Source organism: Apteryx rowi, unplaced genomic scaffold, assembly GCF_003343035.1.
Source record: "Apteryx rowi isolate R43461 unplaced genomic scaffold, aptRow1 scaffold_856, whole genome shotgun sequence".
NCBI lineage: Eukaryota > Metazoa > Chordata > Aves > Apterygiformes > Apterygidae > Apteryx > Apteryx rowi.
Window position 1 is genome coordinate 171,379 of NW_020451156.1, and position 7,236 is coordinate 178,614.

Consider the following 7,236-nt stretch of genomic DNA (forward strand, 5'->3'; position numbering starts at 1 on the left):
TGGTGCATTTAATACTAAGTGTTCTTCCTTAGCTTTCTGAATGAACAAGAAAAAGACTGGCAACTGTGAATAATCTGCAAGTCAGAAATGAATTCATCTGCCACTCTACTGCATACTCAGCCAAAATACTGAAGTAGTTCAGCAGATCAAAATATTCAAGTAAGAAAAAGTGACTCAGTGGAGTTCACACAGTTTCACATTCTGCCTGGGGTCATAGTGATAATTATCTCTAACTCCATGGAAAATAGACTTTATGAAATGGAGTGCAGAATTTGGCCCATCATATACCCATCAATCTTAAGGCTGGTAAGGAAAATAAAGAATTTTTAAATGACAGCTATACATTATCTTGGAGAATTTGACCTTAGAGTGGTAAGAGTTGAACCTAATTGCCTGGCTAGAGCCACAGTAAATAAAGATCAACAGAAACTGTACAGATTTGTAAATATTTTGTTCCCTGACATACACATGACTTTATGCTTTTAATGCATTCTAGAATATGAAATAACCTAGAATTTCTGTTGTAAACTATTTTTTTATGCAGTGATGTTTTAAAAAAACAAAGGATTTAGCACTAAGCAACTTTATGGAGACTGGTAACTCAACTAAAACATTCCGTGTGTAATCTTGTGGAAATATACTGCAAAAGAAACACAGGAAGATCCATTTAAAATACTGTTTATCTGAAAGCTACAAATATGTGCTACAGTTCTGTGCAGTATCATTCAAAATGAAATGTCAATACTATTAGGCTCAGTAGCTGAACATGTAAAAATCAGAGTCAAAATATAATTACAAACGCAAACTGTACAGGGATCTTATTTGAGACTTAGAAATACTTGTTATTCATAACCAGGAGAAAATGTACATAACATAATGCTTTGGAGGTATTTAAATAAAAATGAAGTTACAAAAAAGTGAAAGGAAGGGGCTGTGTGTGTTCTTGTGTAAATCATCCAATTTGCCCACCTATTTATGGAGAAAAGATAAGTCTGTCACTTGGATAATTCTTTTAGAAGACATTTCAATATTAAAAAGTTAGCTGAAAAGTGTTTAGCTTGAGCTGCCAGCCCAGTTCTGCTTAGAAAAACGTCTACCCCCTTGCAGTAGAATCTGCTTATTCTTGTAGTTTTTACTTTACCAGAATGATTCAAGGAGTCTCTGAAAGCTAATCAAAGAATGGGGATAAACCGTCCATGAATTATACATTTGACTTAAACCTCTTTTTGTGTGTGAAACTTGGCTAATTAAAGACAGTAGGGATGGACAACAATACACAGAGTACAATAAATACAAAATCTGAAGATTATAAGGCCAAAATACAGAGAGAAATTACTTAGCATAGCAAGTCATCACTAAAAGTACCAGCTGTGGGTTGAAATTAGGAAAGGAAAAAGTAAACGGAAATATCAGGAACGATTTTGTGAGGTGACATCTATTCCTTAAGAGAGTGGCCTATTGCCTTGTGATAAAAGCCATGTATTATCCTCTTCAAGGGAAGCCATGTCCTGCAATAGACTGGCCTAAATCAACTCGCCAGTATTAACAAAGGGAACTAGTAGGTGAAGAGATGACTAAAACATTCTCCCTTTACCCTCCTCTCCTTTTTCAATAACTACCTATTAACTGAGCCACCATTTTATATAAATCATTTCCTGCAGCATCTGGGCACAGTCCTGTATCAATTTGCTACCAGGCAGGATGAGAAGTGACGTTGCAAGGTGCCCCATTAAAGCTACTGGGAGACTTTACAGCAGCCAGCCTTTCTCTTGCCAGTGCTTTGGGGATCAAACCCTTGAGACCAAGAGTTGTTTGCTCCCCTGGATACAGAAACATTAGAATCACTGATTTTAAGTATTCAGTAAGTTCTCAGTCCAAAATCCCCTTTATTTCTGCAGTTGGCTTTCATTTGCCAGCTAGGTGACAATACATGGTTTATTGCACTATATAGCTTTATTGCATACCATATCTCCTAAGCTATTACACTGGGAATTTGTTGCCTTGGGCACTGAAGCCGGGATGGGTTGATTTTTTCCTTCAATGAAAAGAATTTCTGATTTTTCATTTCCACTAATTTGTAATGCTAAGATACAACACAGCATGTAGCTACGGAAGACCATAACATGTAGCTGTGAAAGACCATTTTAAACTTAGTCATGATGAAAACTGACCGGACTGGTAATACTTGTCAAACTACAGGGTTAGCACCAGTTCAGATAATAAAATGTTTGATCCCTTTTCATAAGAGTGATAGTGAGAATGGGACAAAGGCATAAAGCCCAGATTTTTTTCTTTAAAGTTAGTATTCACATAAAGTTACACCTCTGCCTACCCTATTTCCATTTTAAAGTAAGCAAAGTTCCATTACTTTGCAAAAGAATTAATCAGTAAAAAAGCACATTTGTTACTTGATGCCATTTAAAAGGCCTACCTAAAAGCTATATCAAAGGGAAGAAAAAGTTAAAAATAATCAAAGAAAACTTAGGAAGTCTCTCTCCAAAAAAAGGTTAGCATTTATAAACTCAAAAAATTCAGAACTCTCTACAGAATTTAGTTTCCATATACCACCAACACTCTAAGGAAAGAGAAGGGGGGAGAGAGGAGAGATGGGTGTCTAAACCACTGAATATTTCCTTGCCAAAAAATAAATAAATAAAAAGGCATCTATTTATTTTAAACTTTTTTTCTAGGCACTGAAGAGGACTTAAGATACAAAACCCTGATTTGCTGGGGTGTGCAACCCAACTTACTTTGGCTATTTCTTGCTTAACTTCTTTTTTGTATATAGCTTAAACTCTCCACACTAGGTCATTCAAGTCTTGAGTCACCAGAAAAAAGAAGTCGCTGTTTAAAGTATGGCAGACAACCAAAAGTTCAGACAGCTGCAATGAAGGATTAGTTGTGGGTTTTTCTCACTGCCTTGCTACAAACTGCATCACAGCTCTATGTTCAAACATTATTAAATGGGAATGTTTTCTCTGGCACCAACTACTTCTACCCACAGTTTAAGTATTGAATTTTTTTAACTGAAGTAGCTTTGGTTTACAGCTCACATTAGAACTTAAAAACATATTTCCATAGTAGCTGGCATATGCAGGCAACAGTTTATTCTCAGTACCAGCCATAATAAACACTTGTACTTGTATAATCCAACAAATCTTTGTCTAATCACAACTCAGTTTTCAGAGCTGTAAAATTTGCATGCTATTTAAACCATTTTTAATGAAGACTCTACAAAATAATAGATTTTCTAAGTCTGCCTTCACTGTCAATATCAACCAATAATTAACTGTAATGAATGTGGAAATATACAGTGGGTATTAATTGCAACAATGTATTAAGAAGAAGCTTTGTAAAACACGACATGCTATATCATTTTAAAGAGGAATAGATTGTCTTGAAGAGACACACCTTTAATTCTATCTAGAACTTATTCTGGCAAGTATGAAAAAATGACACCTCCTTGGTCAGACAGGCTTTCCACTTGAATTCAGAACAGCATCCGACTAACTTTTAAGTTTATATTTTAGCATTCCAAAGCAGTAAAGCTCTGGAAAAAGAAACAATTTAAACTCCCTTTTGGCTCATGCATTGTCAACAGAATTAACTAAGAATCATTACTGTGAATGAAGGAACCCAGCATGACATTTGAATTTCTGTTGAATTTGCCAGAACTGATCATTCTAAAAGTATTTGTTATTTGAAGCTGACTTTATCGGCTATTGGAATCACTGAGACACAGTAAGTATGGAGTCTGTGATGCTGTTTTATGAGAACAGAATTAAACTAAGCTTTGAGTAGAACAAAGCACCACTACCCTTCTTCCTTTTCTAAATGAATATTGATATTCATGAGGATGAAATAGCAAAAGGCATTAATATGCGAAGAATTACTATCAGTAAGAGCAGATACTAATTTGAAAAAGATCACATACTCAGCACAGTCTGTCGAATACACTCATTTCCAACCTGTAATTCTCTTTCCTTGCCCAAGCTTTGGTTCTTACATAAGAAAGATTCTCCTGACAGCCAGCAGTCTTGTTTTTCACATAACCAAATATCCACTTGGAACCAGACTGAGTACGTCAGCATTTGTGACTCAGTTTAATCTTAAGCTTTCAAGAAATTCCTCATCATGCAGGACTCCATCCAACAAAAGATCAAATACAGGACTCAAATTGTGCAGGGACCTTGTGCTAGCCATCAGCCAGAAGATGAACTTCACCCAGTGTTCACCTATAAATGTTGACTGAATTATTATTTGTTGCTCAGTACATGGCAGAGGTATTACAAACTTGCTTGCAGGCAGCAGAGGAGGATCAGAGAGGTCAACAGCAGCTATCCAAATAGCCAGCTTTGTTAGAAATGTGAACAATAACTGAAAAGCATAATTAGGCAGCTCCACAACAGGCAATACTACCAATGAAGTCGATATGAATTTCACCTCCAAGGTCAGCCTAGAGTCAGCAGACACATAGTACCAATGCTACATTCGAATCACACAAACACAGTGGCTTCAACAAAATGACGCTTCCCTGAGCATCATGGTGATACTATAAGCCTTGTCAACAAAAGAAATGGAGATGAAATCTAAATAACCTATCCAGTTAGGCAGAGGCTGCTACAGTTAAGGCAGACAACTCACAATTGCAGGAATTTGGGGTGGCAGAAGGGAGGCAAGAACCATATTCCTGTAGCCTCCCAAGAAAAGCTGGCAGGATCAGAGAAAAGGAAGAAAAGACAATAATTTATTGCAGTCACATTAAGTGTTGGCATTTAATAACAGCAGCAGCAAAAGAAAAATCAGTTAAAAGAACCTGAGAATGCTGAAAAAAGCCACAATAAATACTAAAGAACTGGAAGAGGAGCTATTTCTCATTAGAAAAGAACAAGGGTTTGAGAACTACTTGTACTTTAAGATTGAACTGTCTTGGGAACATATGTAGTGGAAATTAAGAAAACCAGAACAAATCCACAGACAGTTGAACAAAATGAAAAAGGCATCATAGTACTATTTCAGAACACCACAAGAATATCAGTTGCCTCCTCAAGTTAAATGGAACAGTARAGAATATCAAACAATGTGGGTTTTAAAAAAATAAATCATTGGCTAATGGAAATCCTAGTAAGTCATGAAATCCCCACCTGAGAATGCACAATGGCAAGAGATTTTAGCTGTATGGCTGAGAGTTTTGGAAATGACTGAACATGAAAAGATGTCAGCTAAGGAAGCCTTAAAGACAGAATCACAAGCTTACAAGAAAATTGATAATGCCCAAGAGACTTGCAATGGTTAAACAACTGTTTGATGAAGGGTAAAAATCAGGGTTCATAGGCCCTAAATATATCCCTGGTGTAACCCCACTGAAGTCACATGAGTCACAAAACAGGTTAACTCTGATGCTCAGCGTCTTCCCGGTGGAATGAAATTATCACAATATTTTACCACATACTATGTATTTTAAAAAAGATTATAGCAACCTCTGTTACTGTAAATTAGCATTGGAAAGAAGGGAAGGGAGTTATTTAACTGGAAAGAAATAATTCTGGAAGGCATACTACAGACATCCTGGAACTGATCTTCTGTTGTCTTGTACCCTCTGCAGTATATTCCACTTGCTTTATGAACAGGCAAAACCTATTTAGAAGCTTTACACATACACGTTATTTCCATGCAAGATGTATAATTACAGAAAACATCAGGCCCAGTAACTTGAAGTGTAGGTAACACTCTAAGAGTCTTAAAGGCACTTTGTTTTTGCATTACAGTAGTACCTACAGGCAGCACACAAGAGTTAGGGCACCATAGAAAAAARCAGTCAGAAAACAGTCTGTGCTTGGCAGAGCTTGTAAGTCAGTTTGGTAAATCATAATGAGAAAAAAGTAAACTAAAAATGTTATAAAACCGGAACAATGCAGATGGGAATATCCTTCCCAGTCAGCTCCACCCTTCAGTGGTGGCACTTCTGGATACAAAGGCTAGATGAAGATGTATCAAAGATGAAGTTATCTGAGCATATGATTTTAACTTCAATGGTATAGCTCCTGAGGAAAAAATCTGAAGCTGTTCTTCTAAGCAGGTTGGAAAGCACAGAGACAAAAGAAGCTTCCAGAACCATAGTCTCTCTCTTGATCACACATACGTCTCAAACATGAGAAAACTAGGCATAAAGTAGAGAAGCTACCCCAGCAGAATATTATAATAGGCATATTTCAGGGTGAAGTAAGTGATGTTTTATAATAATCTGCTTATAAATTTTAAAGCAAATTTTAATTCCTAGATAAAATAACAATAAATGGAGTCCTAACATTATGTGGAACGAGAAGTGTAAGGAAATCTGATACATGCTCTGTATGCTGAAGGCATACAGCAAGCCAAATTCTGATCTCATTACTGCAAGTGAAGCTGGGTAAATCTCCTAAAGTTAAAAGGCTCTTGATAGATTTTCAGTTTGAGAATAAAACTTGGCCCACCTATTGATTTCAGTGGATTAGTTGTGAGTTATACTAAAAAAAAAAAAAAAATCAAATCCTCCAAACATCTTTAACACAGAATTTAACATTTTAAATTGTTTCATTGTAGTGACAGACTGGAGGATACTTGATCCTGTGGATTTTCCTACTTTTTGTCTGTAGTAACTCAAAGGTAGAGCATATGTAAGCTACAGCAGCAACAGGTCAGCAAGAGAGCGTAAGCTCATGTTTTGCCTTTTTAAAAACCTACAGCAGATTTTGTTTTTAGAATTCACTTCTATTCAGCTCAGTTAGGGTTCAGACAAAAAGGCACTGAACGCTCTTGTCTCCCCTTGATGTTAGCAGGATGAAACCACTTGCAGGACTTGGTCCTTAGACAGGAAAGACAGGAAAGCAAAGGATGAAATCCTGGATCCTCTGAGGTCAATGGGATTTCTGCTCTTCAGTGCTCTTGTGCACTCATTCACTGTTCATCTCTAATGCACTGTCTTTGAGACTCAGAATATTTCTGTATAGGACCCTGCCCTGTAATCAATAAAAATGTCAGGAACTGGCATGCAAATATTTTTCATGATTCCACTTAAAATTGCTTCAGACTTCACACCTGTACTTATTTTTTTGGATGAAATCTATGCAGATTGTCCCACCAGACTAAAAAACATGCAAACTATTTTCTACAAAAGAGAATAATAAATACATCAACCAATCAATTTTTATAGAAGATTTGCCCCACCTCACACAGGAACCACAACTTGTTTCCACA